General features: G+C 37.2%; 1 protein-coding gene across 6 annotated transcripts in view; it reads right to left on the bottom strand.

Annotated features, from left to right (window-relative positions):
- LOC114046867 (GTPase-activating protein and VPS9 domain-containing protein 1) overlaps positions 1–17474 on the bottom strand; it is a 91362-nt gene that overhangs the window by 62401 nt on the left and 11487 nt on the right. The gene's annotated exons all lie outside the window — the stretch shown is intronic.

The following is a 17474-nucleotide window of genomic DNA, read 5'->3' as shown; positions in this document are numbered from 1 at the left end:
CTCCACTGCTTAATGACCTAGTGTATGTCACGTAACTTCTCTGTTTATCAGACTTAGGTGATGAATTGGCTGGTTATGCTGAACTTCTTGTTCTGTTTTTTTATTCTGTTACAAGGCATGGCTCTCACAGGTTAGGGGATAGAGGAGGGATATATTCAGAAATAAAAGGGATATAAAAGCAAAAAGATCATTCAAATACTTTAAGATATTAAAAGTTTTATAACAACAATAAATGACAAATTTGCTTAACTTTTCCTCTGTGTTAAAAGAAAGAGTTTCATGGAGGAGAATTTTTTTAAAAACCTGTGAACTGCACCTAGAGGCAGCTAGGTGGCTCAGTGGATAGAGTGCCAGGCCTGGAGTCAGAAAGACTCATCTTCCTGAGTTCAAAGCTCAGACACTGGTCTCAGACACCGACTAGCTGTGTGATCCTGTGAAAGTCACCTGACCCTGTTTGTCTCAGTTTCCTCATCTGCAGAATTTGCTGGAGAAGGAAATAGTAAACCACTCCAGTATCTTTGCCAAGAAAACCCCAAATGGAGTCACAAAGGGTCAGACACGACTGAAACAACTGAACAAAAAGAGCAACAACATGAATTGCAAAGAAAAGAAAAGAAAAGAAAAGAAAAGAAAAGAAAAAAGAAAAGAAAGGGGGCAGCTAGATGGCGCAATGGATAGAGCTGCGGCCTTGGAGTCAGGAGGACCTGAGTTCAAATCCAACTTCAGACACTTGACACTTACTAGCTGTGTGACCCTGGCTGGACAAGTCACTTACCCCAAGTGCCTCACCAAAAAGAAAAAAAGAAAAGAAAGAAGACCAAAAGGAAAAAGACAAATAGAACAGCTTTGAAAGTTACATGACTTTTTACATACTTTTAAAAAATTAAGTCTACATAATAGCTTCATGTACAATCCTCTTTCTCTGTTCTACTATGTATATAGAAAAATGCTCATTTTATTTGGTGCTTAAGTTCTGAATTTTGTTACAAATTCCCCAAAAAAGAAAAGCTTTTAAAAAGGGTAAAAAATTAAATTAAACCTGTGAACTAAGCTCTATATCTTAATACTGCAAATCACAGAATCTCAGAGTTGGAAAGTTTGGTTAGATCCAAAGACAAATAAATCAGAGGACTTGAAACCAGAAAGGTCTTTTGAGATTATCTAACATAACCCACTTTACAGATGAGTAAACAGAGGCCCAATGATTATGTAACTTGCCCAAGGTCATAGATTAAATATATATTAGAACCAATATTTGAATCTGAATCTTCTGACTATAGCTCCAATGTTCTCTTTCTACTATGCCATAATCAGGGTTTACTAACTATGCAGGCTGTGCCTGCATAGAGCTACAAGTTTTACCACATGAGTGAATCAACCAATCTAATTTGTTTTGGCTGCTGTCTAGTTGAGGCAGCTCATAGTACAATGGACAGAGCAATGGGTCTGGAGTCAAAATGACCCTAGTTCAAATTTGGTCTCAGACACTAGTGCGATCCTAGGCAAGTCACCTAACCTCAGTCTGCCACTATAAAAGAGAGATAATAATAGCACCTACCTCCCAGGGTTGTGAGGATCAAGTGAGATAATATTTATAAAACATTTTAGCACAGTGTGGCACACAGCAGGTGCTTAATAAATAATTTGTTGCTTTCCTTCCTTCCCTATGGAGCAATGATGTGGGAGTCAGAAAACCAGATTCAAGGCATATAATACCTAGACATCACAAATCACCACTATGGGTAATTCACATGACCTCTTAGTAATCCCAGCTTCTTTATTTATAAAATAGGGATATTTGCTTATATATTCACTTCTCCCTTCTTCATGCCTCAAAACCATTCCACAACTTCATAGATCACTTCCTCTTTTAGTCCGTATCTCACACACCCTTCTCCCAGCCAAGACAAATATTTTCATTTCCTTCTGGAATTTGTCCAATCAGTCACTGATTCACTCTCTAATTTTCAATCTCTGCCTATATACTGGCTTGTCCTACACTGACCACAAATAAATTCAAGTCTTTCCTATACTTAAAAAAAAATTCCCTTGACCCTGCCATCCCCACAAGACATTGTCTTGGAATACTTCTCAACTCCTACCTGGAGTAATCTATACTTACTATTTCTACTTCCTCACTACCTATTCACTACTCAATCCTTGCAACCCATCTTCCAACCTCTACTTCCAAGAAAATTCTTGGATTAAAAATCACCACTTCTTCTTGATTAAAAATCACCACTTATTTTTTCCCTGCTCAATCTCTTAGTCTTTTCTCAGTCTTCATATTACCTGACTTTTGTGTAGCATCTGGAATGACCAGTGACACCTCTTGGATATGTTCTCAGCCTCACGCTACCTAAAGACATCATGCCCTGAATTTTTTAATGGGTCTATTGTTTTCCAATAGTTAATTTTGTTTTTTTTTTTAGTCAATACAATTTATTTTAACATAGCAGATGCTTCCCTAGCCCCTGACCAAGTACATTCCCAAAATGTTACACAACACTGACTAAAAGAATAATTGTGAATAACTGAAGTTTACTTATTGTTGCTAGAAAGTAAGGAGATATGTATTAACTTTATTCATTTCATATTAACATTGTCTGCTGTATTTAACTTGAGCCTTATTGCCTTTTACTGCTGGTTGTACTTATACTATTGCAGTCCCGTGTATTGTTCTTTTGGCTTTGCTTTCTTCACTCTGCACCACTTCCACAAATTTTCAAAACTTCCTCTAAATTCTTCATATTCATCATTCTTTGTGACCCAATGACTTTTCAGTTTGTTCATAACATAATTTGTTCAGCCATTGCCCTATCATTGGGCACATATTTCAGTTCTAGCTTTCTGTTATTACAAATAGCATTATTATGAATATTTTCCCTATGTTAAGGGTCTAAACCCAGTAATAAGATCTTCTTTCTTTTTCCATCTTCCTCCCTTGACTTCACCTGATCCTATGAATCCACCAAGGTACCCAAAATGAGGGAAATAATAGTCCTGTGGTCCAGATTAGATCACAACTGAAACTCAGCTCTGGGGGACATATTTTAAAAAGGACATCATTAGGCTTAGAGACATTCTAAAAGAGAGTAACCAAGATGGTAAAAGGAGTACATGATAACTGTTTTCAAATGTATAAAGGGCTATCACATGTAAAAGGTTTAAACAACCACAAAACAACTAAAAATGGATAATGCAAAATTCCACAGAAACTTGGCCCCAAAGAAGTGGTATGAGAAGACACCTCCTTTCTCTCCCTAAGCAAGCCTTTGCAGAGGTTATGAGGCAGGAGAAAGATCTATGAATGAGAAACACTGTATACATTGTCATTTTTTTTTCACCATACTGATGAGTGTTGCTGATTTTTTGTTCTTCTTCCTCTTTTCCTTTTTGCTTTAAAAAAAAAATCTTTGTTATAAAGGATAGTTCTCAGAGGAAAAGATAGCAGGAAATTCTGGTAATATAAAAACAAAAATATCAATAAAAATTTGTCTTCAAAAAAAAAGGAAGAAAAGGGGTTAGTAGAACCAAGAGAATATTGTATACAGTAACCACAGTACTGTTTTAAGAACAACTTTGAGCAACCAAGGCATTCTAACTATTATAAGTACTCAAATGAAGGCAGGAAGATGCTGTTTGCATCCAGAAAAATAAATCTCTCACACACACACACACACACACACACACACACACACACACACACACACTTGTGTCTAATGGCAGCCATCTCAAAATTGGGGGGGGAAGCTATACAATAACTTCGTTGCATATTTGAAAGAAATAGCAAGTTGTACACAATGGATCTGCAATTTTACATGCAATCCTGTTTTTCTATTCCACTTTGCTTTGGAAATGCTTGTTTTATTTCTTAAGTTCAGAATAAAATAAATAAATTTTAAGAAAAGAAAAGGGGTTGGGAATTTGTTCTGTTTGTCCTCAGAGCTAAGAAATAGGAATAACAGGTAGAAGCTGCAGAGGCAGATTGAGGTTTGTTGTAAAACTTGACTCAAAACAGAACTCCCTAATCCATCCTCTGAACAGCTGCCAAAATAATATTCTTAAAGCATAGATATGACCATGTCATTCCCCTGCTCAATAAACTAGAGTGCTCCCTATTCTCTCTAATATAAAAAACAAATTCCTCTGTCTGGCATTTAAAGTCCTTCATTGATTGGTTCCATCCTACCTTATTATACATTACCCTTTTCCACACATCCTACAATTCATTCAAACTGGCCTTTTTACAGTTCTTCACACACGACATTACATGTCCTTTCTCTGTGACATTGCACTAGCTGTCCCCCCTCCATGCCTTGAATAAATTCACTCCACATCCCACCCTCTTTAAATCCAATTTCCTTGTAAGCTCAGCTCAAATACTACGTGAGGCCTACCTGAATTCCCTCCCCTATTTACTGAATAAGTGCAAAATTACTTTTTATTTGTTTTATATGTATTTTGTATACCCAGAGAGACAGCATAATATAGTACAAAAACTCAGAGCCTGGCAGTTTTCAGATGAAGAAATCAAAGCTATCTACAGTCATATGAAAAAGTGCTCTAAATCACTTCTGATTAGAGAAATGCAAATTAAAACAACTCTGAGGTAGCACTTCACACCTATCAGATTGGCTAATATGACAAATTAGGAAAATGATAAATGCTGTGAAAATTGGAACAATAATGCACTGTTGGTGGAGCTATGATCTGATCTAACTGTTCGGGAGAGCAATTTGGAACTATGCCCAAAGGCAACCAAACTGTACATACTTTGATCTAGCAACACCACTACTAGGTGTGTATCCCAAAGAGATCATAAAAAAAAGGAAAAGGCCTATATGTGCAAAAAATATTTACAGCAGCCATTTTCATGGTGGCAAAATATCGGAAACTGAAGGGATGACCAACAATGGGGAGTGACTGAATAAGTTGTGGTATATGAAGGTAATGGAATACTATTGTACAGTAAGAAATGATGAGCAGGCAGATTTCAGAAAAACCTGGAAAGACTTGTACAAAGTGAAATGAGCAGAACCAGGAAGACATTGTACACAGTATCAGCAACACTGTGTGATGACCCACTATGAATGACTTAGCTCTTCTCAGCAACACAATGATCCAAGACAATTACAAAGGACTCATGATGGAAAATGCTACCAACATCCAGATAAAGAACTAATGGATTCTGAATGCAAATCGAAGCATACTGTTTTTACTTACGTTATTTTTTTTGTGGTTTTTTTCCTTTTGATCTGTTTCTTTCACAACTGTGACTAGCATGGAAATGTTTTACATGATTGCACATATATAACCTGTATCAAACTGCGTGCTGTTTTGGGAAGAGGGAAGGGGAGGAAGAAAGGGAGAAAAATCTGGAACTCAAAATCTTGTAAAAATCTTGCTAAAAATTGTCTTTGCATATAATTGGGAAAAAAATACTATTTAAAAAAAGTGAGAGCCTGGGTTCAACTCTCACTCCAGACAAATACATAATGACTATGCAAACACACATCAGGCAAATCACTACACTTCTCAATACTTCAAGTAACTTATATTATAAATTGCATAGAAGGTGCCAAATTGCATTGATAGAGGGAGTTTCCTCATCAAAAAATTATCTATACCACAGGTCCAGTCAGTCTCTATACCCTATATTTTGTATATACTCATCTGCATACATGTTGTTTCCCCCAACAGAATGCAAGCTCTTAGAGGTCAAGGACTCCTTCACTTTTGTCTATCTCCAGCTCCTAGGACAGTGCCTAGCATACAGGAGATGCATAATAAATACCTGCTGACTAACTGAGGGAAATGCTCCTATTAATTATATCTGTAAGGGGTGGTGCAGTAGATAGAGCTCCAGCCTTGGAGTCAGAAGGACCTGGGTTCAAATCCGGCCTGAGACACATGACACTTATTAGCTGTGTGACCCTTCGCAAGTCACTTAACCCCGATTGCCTCACCAAAAAAATATATGTATATATATATATATATACACACACATATATATAAAAGTGGAATAGATGCCTCAGGAGGTAGTGAGTTCCTTTTCACTACTGGCCCTTATTATTTGTCCTTCATTTCGAAGAGGATCAATGACATCATGGAATGATGCCCTGATTTGAATGTGAACTGAATTTAAGTGAAGCTGAGTTGCACTCACCCTCTCTTCCAGAATCATCAAAGCCCAGTAGCAAGACAACAGTGAGGATGACTTGCGATGGCCCGGAGATGACCTTGGTGTCTTTGAGGCATGACCAAGCTCTAAGGGCTCCACAGACCCTGCTTCAGCTGTCGCTGGAACAAATTGTTCTCATCCTCCCATTCCACTGGGGGAAGTCTTCACATGCTTCAGGTAGATGCCCCACTAACTCACTGACAGGTTTGTAGCATATAGGTTACCCTCAACCTGGTTTAACCCATCTGCCGAGATGGTTTTACCAGACACTATGCATGCTACAGCTTCATGGAGCCGCAGGCGAGAGTTGGGTGAAGGTGGACACCAAAGGTGGATGAGGGGCAGTTAGGTGACGAAATAAATAGAGCACAGGGCTTGGAGTCAGGAGGACCTGAGTTCAAATCTGACTTCAGACCAGAAATTTGACACTTACTAGCTATGTGACCCTGGTCAAGTCACTTAACCCCAACTGCCTCACAAAAAAAAAAAGAAAGAAAGAAAAAGAAAGAAAGAGGTAGATGAGCTGCCCTGAAAAGGGCTCAGCAAGCCCTCACACCAGAGGCACTAAGTTCCCCCTGAACACCCCATACAGGCCTTAAAGCCAATTCTAGATGATGGCTCATTGGGTATATTGAAGAATGGATTCTTGTTTGGGTACAGGTTGGACTGGTTTCTCAGATCCCTTCAAATTGTAAAATTCTGCAATTCTATGACTCTTCTAATTATATATCCAGTCCTAATTTCTTTCCTGATATTCAGTCCTACATGTCTAAATGCCTACTAGTCTCTTCCACATCAGTGTCCTCCAAGCACCTCAAACAATACATTCAATCAATCAGCACTTACTATTAATTACCTATTATGTACCAGGCAATATGCCAGTGACAGTCTCTGCCTTCATGACCTCATTCTATTTGGAAGATAAAATATGTATATGGATAAGCAAATATGAGATATATGCATGCTAAATAAATACAGAATGATGTTACAGGGAGGAATAACTAGAGTAATCAGGAAAGGTTTCTTGAAAGAGGTAGCTCTTGAATTGAGCCTTAGAGGGAACGAGGGGTTTTAAGAGGCAGAGATGAAACGGAAGAACATCCCAAGCATGAGGATAGCTGTACAAAGGGACTAAGGTAGAAGAAAGAATATGATATACAGGGAATAGCAAGTACGCCAGTATGACAGGAACATTAAAATGAGTAAAGGGAGCAAATGTGTAATGAGTCCAGAAAGTCAGACTGGAACCAGACTGAGAAGGACTTTAAATGCCAAAGAGAGCTGGTTTGTATTTTATCCCAGAAGCAATAGAGAGCCATTAAAGCTTGAGCAGTGTAGTAATACGTGCTTTAATCTCAATATGGCAATTATTGATGGATTTTAAGAGCAAATAAGATGGAAGCAGAGAAATTAACTAGAAGTCCAAAACTGAACTCCTCCTCCCATAAACCTGCCCTTCCCACAAATTTCCCTACTTCTCTTCATGGCACTGTTATCCTCCTATGCACCCAGACTCCATCCACTAGAATCAGCTTAAACTCCTCTCTATCCCACCTCTCCCCCCTTTCTTTCTCTTTCTCTCTACCTCTCCCCACATCTAATCATTTGCCAAATTCCAATTATTCTACCTCTGCTTGCATTCTGCTGCATATGCCCCCTTCTTTCCACTCATGCTGCCAGCCTAGTCACAATTCACCAGGACGACTCAATAAGCTCATTTACTTGTCTTCCTGATTCTAACATCTCCCCAATCCAATCTACCCTTCACACAGCTGCCAAAACTATCTTCCTAATTTAGATCCCTAACCATATTACCTTTCCCGAAACTTTCCTTCAGTGGATCTCTAATTGCTTACAGGATAAAATACAAAGTCCCTATCTTAGAATTTTAAGGCACAATTGTCCAACCAAAATGGACAATGAACTACTCCCTGAATTTGACTTGCCATTGCCCACTTCCATGAATCAATGCAGATCACTCTTTATACTTCAAATGCAGTCAATTCTGCCTTGTAAAATCTCTCAAGGTTCAGCTCAAGTGTCACCTCTTCTACGAATCCTTGCCCTAATTTCCTCAAGCTAAAATGGCTCTCTCCCATCTCAAACTTTCCTAAATCATTTTGCCTGGATCTCTTCCTTTTGCCTTCACACTGAAGCTTATCATCCTTACCCATGTACAAATTACAGGGGGGATCTCCCTGATCATGAAATTCCCTCTACCAACATAGATCAGTATGTTCTCTGCAACTTACTACTGTATATATTACTATCCTCTAGAACAGAAAATAAACTTGCAGGGAGGTTTTGTCATTTTTTGTCAACAATACATACCACAGAGGCAGCTAGGTAGCACAGTGGATAGAACTCTGGCCTTGGAGTCAGGAGGATCTGAGTTCAAATCCGGCCTCAGACACTTGACACTTAGTAGCTATGTGATCCCAGGCATGTCACTTACCCCCAACTGCCTCACCAAAAAGAAAAAAAAAAAACCCACCACAGTACTGTAAGTACAACATGGATGTAATAAACGTTTGTTGAATTGAAGGTGGTTGACTAATGGGACTTATCTTGGTATTTTATGTACACATGCTACACTATATGTATGTGTGTGTGTTTTTATGCATGTCAGTGTGTGTGTGTGTGTGTGTGTGTGTGTGTACATATATATATAGCCATGTTAATGATAAACACAGACACCCTGGATCTATAATTTCAATTGACATCTCGACATTCTCTTATCTCATTATAGCATTAAGGGACCACATTTATTAGAGCCATGGCTCTGAAACTTTCTACTCATATAAGCCTATAGTTTAAAAAAAAAAAAAAAAAAAAAACCTTCGTAAGCCTCAGTTTCCCCATCTGTAAAATGGGAATGATAAAATTCATACTACATACCTTACAGAAGTGTTAAAAGTGCTTTGTAAACTACAAATCACTTAGAGTAGGAGTTATTATCTCTTCCAAAGCCCTTGATAAATCAGAAGGCAAAGTTAATTAAAATTAAAAGATAAAAAGCAAATAATTTACCTCTTTGCTAACATCAACATTGGCAAGAAACTTAAGTGCCTACTGTTTATAGATCACTTTGTTAAGTGCTGGAAGAAATTCCAAATTTGAAGGATCTGAGTGTGAAGATACCTTGGAAACCACCTAGTACAAATTAGTGTAAGTACTAGAATGCCCTCTTTATCATCCTCAGCAGTTTAAATATGGCATATTATTTCCAAGGAGTTTTTGATCTAGTAAGAGACAGGTCTTAAAAATAGAAATTAAAGTCATCTAATCTCAATTTGTTAGGAGTATTAACATACCAATACAAATACACCTAAGTATAAATGTGAGCTTGCTTCTGACATTTTAATGAAGTATGCAACAAGCAAATGAGATGCCTTTCACCTGACAGGGCAAAGGCAAATATTTTATATTTGTTCCATCCAAAACTAGCATCCAAACTAATAAGAATTTGCTTCAGAGAGATACAATATAAAAATTCAAAGAAATGACCTCAGACATTGTAACTTAATGTTTCCTAACAATCATCAGTTAGAAATGTAATTCTCACGCTTCTCATCTATTTGCTCTGTTAACCCATATGGTAAAAGATCACAGCCTAAATCAAAGAATGCTTTCTTTCAGTTCCACGTTAACTTGTCAGAATTCAAACACAGTAATTTTTGTCTAATATAAAACTACCTCAAATCTTCTACAGTCACAAGTCTTCCCCAGAAAAGCTGATTAAAGCAATACATAATTTGTTTTGTGTATGAACATATACGTGTCCCAAAAATATTAGTTTTTATACATACATACACTTACATATGTACGAAGGTATGTATCTTTTCATCTTAGAAAACTCAAATTAGGCAAGTGGGAGATTATGAAATTTTCATTTGACAAAACCTAGGAAAATACAACTAAAACATCAGACGACAGCCTCAAGATTCAAAAGAGTATGACACACTAGACCAGTGGGATATCTATAAAATCCTGGATTTGAGTTTTAAAAAATAAATTTCACATATAAAAGATGAAGATATGTCTGGTAAGTAGTTTGAGTGGAAAAAAAATATCAAAAAACACCTCCATTCTCAAAGAACAGAGCACATGTCAACTATGATAATAATAATAGTTCACATTTAATCAGTGCTTTAAGGCTTGCAAAGTATTTTACATACATCACCTCTTTTATGTCTCACAACAACTATCAGATAGGTGTGATTATTACCATTTTACTGATGGGGAAACTGAAGTTCAGAGGGGTTAAGTAACTTGCCCAAGATCACCCAGCTAGTAAATGTCTGAGGCAAGAATGGAACCCAGGACTTCCTGACTCCCAAGTCCAACACTCCATCCACTATCCCAAGCTGCCTCTCAGTGAATGAGCACGAAGGGACAAAGATTCCTGATAAAAAAAAATTTAGAAAAAAAGACTAAAAAAAGTATTGATGCTTTATTTGTTGAAATTAATTAACATTTAAATACTTAATGAACAGCTTTTTATTAATGTTCAGTTTTAAATTTTTAATAAAAAACTGATTTTTAAAATACGAGTTAGTTCTAGTCATTTGCAAGTTCACTATGAGTCAACAGAGACATGGTAGCCAAAAGAGATAATGTTATCTTAGGTTGCATTAAAAGAAGATCCAATGTAAGAGAAGTTAGTTAAACATCTCTCTAAGTTTCAATTTCTTTAACTGTAAAATGAGGGGATTAAAAGTAGATAGTCTAAGGTCCCTTCTGGGTCTGACATATGATTCTATAATCCCAATGTACTCTCTGCCCTGTATCTGAAATACACTGTACAGTTCTGAACACCATGCTTTAGTATCGGCATAAACACCTGTAAAGCTTCAAGAGAAAGGTGACCAGGATTAGGAAGAGCCTCAAGATCATGCCATCCTAAGACTGGTTTAAGGGACTAGGAATGTTTAGCCTAGAGAAGACTTAAGGATGATATTTACAGCAACTACAAGGCCAGATGAAGCTGACCAGGAGCATTCTTCTGTTTATGACTACCAAGGACAAGGTACCTTGAACTAGACTCTATCTTGAATAATGGGACTGTATCTTAAAATACACTTATGTGTATTTTATGTACACATGCTACACTATATGTGTGTGTTTTTATGCATGTATGTGTGTGTGTATGTATATATATAGCCATGTTAATGATAAACACAGACACCCTGGATCTATAATTTCAATTGACATCTTGACATTCTCTTATCTCATTATACTTACAACCTATCATATTAAGAAATTTCTTTCTTATATTATGGTTAAACACAAATGGAGACTATAATTTTGGGTTGACACAGCCTTCCTGAGTTGGGATTACTCTAAGTGTATAAAGAGTCTCCTTCAGGTTGTTTACCTCTGAGCTCAGATTTTCTGACTCCATCATGCATGATTCTCTGGCTTAATAAGAATAAACAAGTACATTATAACACATGTAAGCCTGATTCTGTTTGTTCCTTGTTCAAACGTTTGGTAAGGTGAACCCCATTCTCTTTGTTCTTGAACAAACCTTTGGGAAGGGGGAACCCAATTCTGTTTGTTCTTTGGACAAACCTTCAGTTAAGAGGGAACCTCATTGTATTTGTTCTTAGGACAAATCTTCGGTTAAAGGGGAAACTGATTCTGCTTGTTTCTTTGGACCAAACTTTTGGTAAATGGTTGACAGGTAACCACAACAAAAAATGGCAAATGTTGGAGGAGGGAAATGGCATATTGATGTTAGTGGAGCTGTGGAGTCCAATCTTTTTGGAAAGCAATTTGGAATTGTGTACAAGAAGTTACCAAGCAGCGCTTTGACCAACTACACCACTGTTAGACCTATACCTCAAAGAGTGCAAAGAAAGAGGAAAAACTTTTATGTACAAAAATATATACATACATACATATATATAAATGTATACACACACATATACAGAGAGAGAGAGAAAGAGACAGAGAGAGAGAGAGAGAGAGAGAGAAGCTCTTTTTGTGGTGGCAAGCAACTGCAGACTAAGAGAGTGCCCTTCAACCATAGAATGGCTTCTAACAAAATGTTGTGTATCAATGTATTGGACTTACTATTATGCTATAAGAAATGAGAAAAAAGACAGTTTTAAAGATACAGGAAGACTTGTATGAACTGATGCATAGTCAAGTAAGCAGAACTAGAAAAACAATTTATATTATAATTGTCAATATTATAAAATCAATTTTGAAAGATTTAAGAACTCTGATTAGCTAGCAGTACTTGTAGTAATAGCTAGTTTATATAGCACCAACTACGTGCCAAGCACTGTGCTAAGCACCTTATACATATTATCTTATTAAATCCTCACAACAACCTGGGGAGTGAGGTAATATTATCCCTTTTTTACAATAAATGATCAACCACGACTGCAGAGAACTGATAAAGAAGAATACTGCCATCTTGAAGACAGACAGATAACAGACTAGTAAGTAGAATGAGAAACGTATTTTTTTAACATGGATAATGCAGAAATATGCTTTGTTTGATTGTGCTTATGGGATACCAAGGTTCTGTATTTGTTTCTTTTCATTGGGTGGAGGGAGGTGGGAGGGGAGAAACGAATATTTGATAATTGCAAAAAATAAAATAACTTTTTGGTAATTTTTTTTCTCTTAAGTTTGAAAAAGTTTATTGCTAACATTAAACTATTATTACACTACTCTAGGTAGTAATGATTCTACCCAGGGAGAAATTCCCAGTACACAGCAAAATTCATCTAGATGGTATAGTATATAAATGGTATAGTGACAAAATACACGAATTTGGATACAAGATTTGGGTTCCATGGCTAGCTATCTACTTGCTGGTCTAATATCACTTGCTAGCTTCATCAATGTGAGCAAGTCACTTCATTTATATGAACCTTAGTTTCCTCATCTATTATAACCTTTGATTGGTCTTACCTCACATGATTGTTGTGCAGAAAGCCTTTTGTAAACTACAAAGTGGTAAATAAGTGAGTTATTACTATTACTCACAGAAAAGATATCCAACACCATATAATTATTAGATTAAAATCCAACACAATTGCAAAAAAAATAGAATCAGTCAATTAAATGCACTCAAAATATTTGAATCCAAAGATGTTCACTATATAGAAGTTATATTATTATCATAACGCCCTAAAATGATTCAACTACTTTGTGACATTACAAAAATGTATTTAAAAAAAAGATTTAAAGACACAATGTAAAGGACAGAGAGATGAGAGTTGCATAGCACTCCTCTCACCAGACCACGTATGTAGTATTGTGTTTAATTTGGAGCATCATATTTTGGGTAAGCCACTGATAAGCTGGAGAGTATCTAAAGGAGGGCAACTATAATGGTGAAAAGTCTCAAGATCATGCTATATAAAGATCATGGATTAGGTGAAGTACTTAGACATACTTAGCCAGAAGGAGGACATGATAGTTGCCTTCATCTATTTGAAAGTCATATAGAAGAAGAATTGGACAACTTTCAGTGATTCCAGAAGTCAGAAATAGAAACAAACGTAAGGAATGGTTTCCTAATAAGTAGATTTATTGAAAAGCAGAATGTGATGCCTCAAGTAGCTGGACCACCCTCACTAAAAGAATTCAAAGTTTGGCTTACTACTTGCAATTGCTGTTAAAGAGGGTTCCTGTATGGCCTCCACTGTTTCTTCCACGTCAGAGATTTTATGTTCTGTGATTAGACAAATATTTGGTCAGACCATATGATTTAAACATAAAAGACACCTTAGAGATCATCAAATCCAAGTCCCTCATTTTACAAATGGCAAAATGGTAAACCTGTACCAGTACGGTCTAATGAGGGGGGGGAACCCACCAAACTAGGTGTTAGGAGTAGTGGTTTCCAGTCCTGGCTCTTATTAACTTACTGTGTATCTTTGGGAAAAATCATAATCTTTCTAGGCCTCAGTTTCCTCTTTTCTAAAATGAACTTAATAACAGCAGCCCTACCTAAATCATGCAATAAATTGGAACAATACAACTTAAAAATCCAAGTGTATACACTGAGAAAATTAAGATTGCTATCTAAATGCAAGGTATTATTTTGCGGCTAGTTTTTGCCTACAGGGTGGCAAGGGCTATACCTACACACTGACAATTTAAGATGACTCACCGTAATGAAGTTTGCATTCCCTGAGTAAATGCCAAGTATGACCTACAAGTGTGTGGAGTGACAGAAGGGTAACAGCCCAGACTTAAACAGGTAGTGCAGCAGATAGAGTGCAGGGCCTGGAGTCAGGAAAACTTAAGTTTAACTCTGGCCTCAGACACTAGCTGTGTGACCCTGGGCAAGTCACTTAATCCTGTTTGCCTCGGTGTCCCCATCAGTAAAATGAGCTGGAGAAGAAAATGGTGAACCACTCCAGTATCTTTGCCAAGAAAACCCCAAATGGGGTTATGAAGAGTTGGACACAAATAAAACGACTGAACAACAAAAAAATATGTGTAGTAAAAAGAACACTAGATTTGGAGTAAGAAGTTTAAAAACCAGCTATCTGTAAAATCATGGTAAATCAATTAACCTCTCATGGCCTCAGTTTTCTCATCCTTAAAGTGAGAGGGTTGGACTAGATGACCTCTGAGGTCATTTTCAACCCTTCTTCTATGCAGTTCAGAAAGGGGAAGTGACTTTCCAGTTAGAGTATTTGGGAAGGTAATATTTCATAGTGTTCCTGCAAAGAGAACAATGATGAAATCTCTTGACTGTGAATAATTTTAAAGGGCAAAACAGAAAAATATGCTTTACTCCTTTAAAGAGTCAGAGGGAAAAAAACACTAAGAACTTTAGAGTCCTAAATAAAAAACCTTAACCCCTTTCATTACATTCAGAGTGGGTGTATTGGCACTGTGCAGGATTAAGGCCAAGCAAGCATTTGTCATAATGGACAATTTAGGCTAATGAACAGGCATTCTACCTTTGCTTTACTAGTAAAACTTCTTTTAAACTCAAATAAGAAAAGCCCTAAAGGACACTACCTAAAGGAAAAATATGTTAAAATCATAATGCCAATGCTCTTCCTGGTGTTGCCTAACATGGCGTGGAAATACAAGTGTTCACTGGACATCACTCAACTTCCTATATAACAATGAATCCTAATAAATATTTCTGTAAAAAAAGGGTTAGACAGCCAGTTCACATGACCAACAAGATGAAGGACTCAACATTTTCTCTGATCCTTTCGACCTCTCAAACCTTTCTCTTCAAAATAGAAATTATGCACAAAGATAATGTAACTTCAGTTGTCTCCATGGTCTAGGACACCTGGAAAATTAAAGAATATTTAAAAAAAAAATGTACTGATGCCTACCCTGAACACACACAGCACCCCTCCCTCACTGTATCACACTACTAGCAGCAAGACTGCATTAGCCAACTAAAAGACCCAACACACAGACTTGCAACAAAATCCAACCCTACAACCTGATCCCACCTTTTTTCCAGTGCCATGGAGATCCCAGCACCAGGATGCCACAAAGAGCACTCCAGGCTGCATGAGTTTGCTGGACCCATAACAGATATTGCATTAGTAACAGCATTCTGTTTTGTAAAACGTTTCTGCAGGAAAGTAGAAGAACAGGAAAAGGGGCAAGACAAATCTAGACTTGAAATAGATCTCAACCCCACATCCCATAACATCCTCCTCCTAGAGCCATGGAGACCCAAACTACAGAAATCAGTACCAGAATACTAGTGTGGCAGCTCTCTGACCCGCTGGTATTGTGTCAGAGAACTAAGGAACAGAGGAAACGGGACATCATGGTTGTCCCATCAGGGTGCTGTGCAGCGCTCCATTAAACATGAAGTAAAGAACTTAACATCCAGATAGGGACAATTCTGCCCACACAGACAAAAGTCATTTGGGGCAGAGACCTAGGCTGGTGAATTGTGAATTGCCCAGCATGAAAGGAGGCTGAGACACTTTGAGATCTAGCCTCCAGCGAAACCATCGGCAGAAAGTATGGAGTCAGAAAGTGAGCAAAAGGGGAAAACAAAGAGGAAAAGACTGAAATTATCAAAAATCACAGGAAGAAAATTCAAAAACATAAGCAAACAAAGAACATAAGCAAATAACCAACAGGGAAAACATTAAAAGCAGAAGGAAATATGGCCTCAAAATCTAGTAAACAAGTTCAGGCATTTACACTTGATGAGAGAGAGGACTCTGTAAAATGTGAGAACATGAAACCACAAACATGCCGTTATTGAGTGTTTTAAAACAGAAATGAAAATTATGATAGTAGAATTTATGGCCAGCATAGCAAAAATAATTGGCAAAATAAAAAAGCTTGAGTTTGCAATGGCAAGACTCACCAAAGAAACAAAACAGAAAAATAGACTGCAAATGCAAACACACAGAGGTGACAGCCAATATAGAAGAAGAAAAAAAAATAACATGTTTAAAAACCATGCTCACTATCCAAGCAAAACATACTGATCTCAAAGACAGGATGTGCAGAGACAACTTAAGATTCACAAGTCTCCCAGAAAAATAAGACAAGTCAACAACCTTAATGAAGGAAATAAGAGAACCGTACAGAACTTCTAAACACAAAAAATAAAATACCAATTGAAAGAATTCATAAGTTGCCTTTGGAGGAAAAAAAAAGATTGCAAAACTCCAAGACATACAGAGGTTAAATTTAAATTTTAATTCAGAAATAAGTTGTGTAGTCAGGAGAAATACTTTCAAATACAAAGGAAAGGAAATTTGAATAACACAAAACCATTCAGCACCCACCAGAAGATACAGAAGAGAATAGAATAATGTGTTCCAATGAGCAATGGAGCTCAGGATGAAGCCCAAGGTGACCTACCCAGCAAATATGTACTTAACTGTATGTGAAAAAAAGATGGGTGTTCAGTAATAAAGGGACATTTGAGTGGACAGAGCTCCGGCCTTGGAGTCAAGAGGACCTGAGTTCAAATCTGCCCTCAGACACATAACATTCACTAGCTATGTGACTGGGCAAGTCACTTAACCCCAATTGCCTCACCACCAAAAAAAAAAAAAAGAGAGAGAAACATTTGAAACATTCTTATAAAGAAAACTAAATTGAAGAAATTATTTGCTTCTTTAACACCATAGACAACAGAAATGCAGGAGAAGTGAACAAATGCAGCAGCCAAGGACTACAACAGCAACAGCTAAGAGAACAGTAAGGGACTTCTTTCCAAATGTATATGAGGAGACAGAAGCAAAGGTGAAAGTGAGATGGAAAACAGTGAAGAGACAGGCTTGGGATATTATGGATAGAATCTGGCAAC

The sequence above is a fragment of the Vombatus ursinus genome, unplaced genomic scaffold (genome assembly GCF_900497805.2).
Source record: "Vombatus ursinus unplaced genomic scaffold, bare-nosed wombat genome assembly UNPS02014786.1, whole genome shotgun sequence".
Taxonomy (NCBI): domain Eukaryota; kingdom Metazoa; phylum Chordata; class Mammalia; order Diprotodontia; family Vombatidae; genus Vombatus; species Vombatus ursinus.
This window is presented reverse-complemented; position numbering and strand designations above follow the sequence as displayed.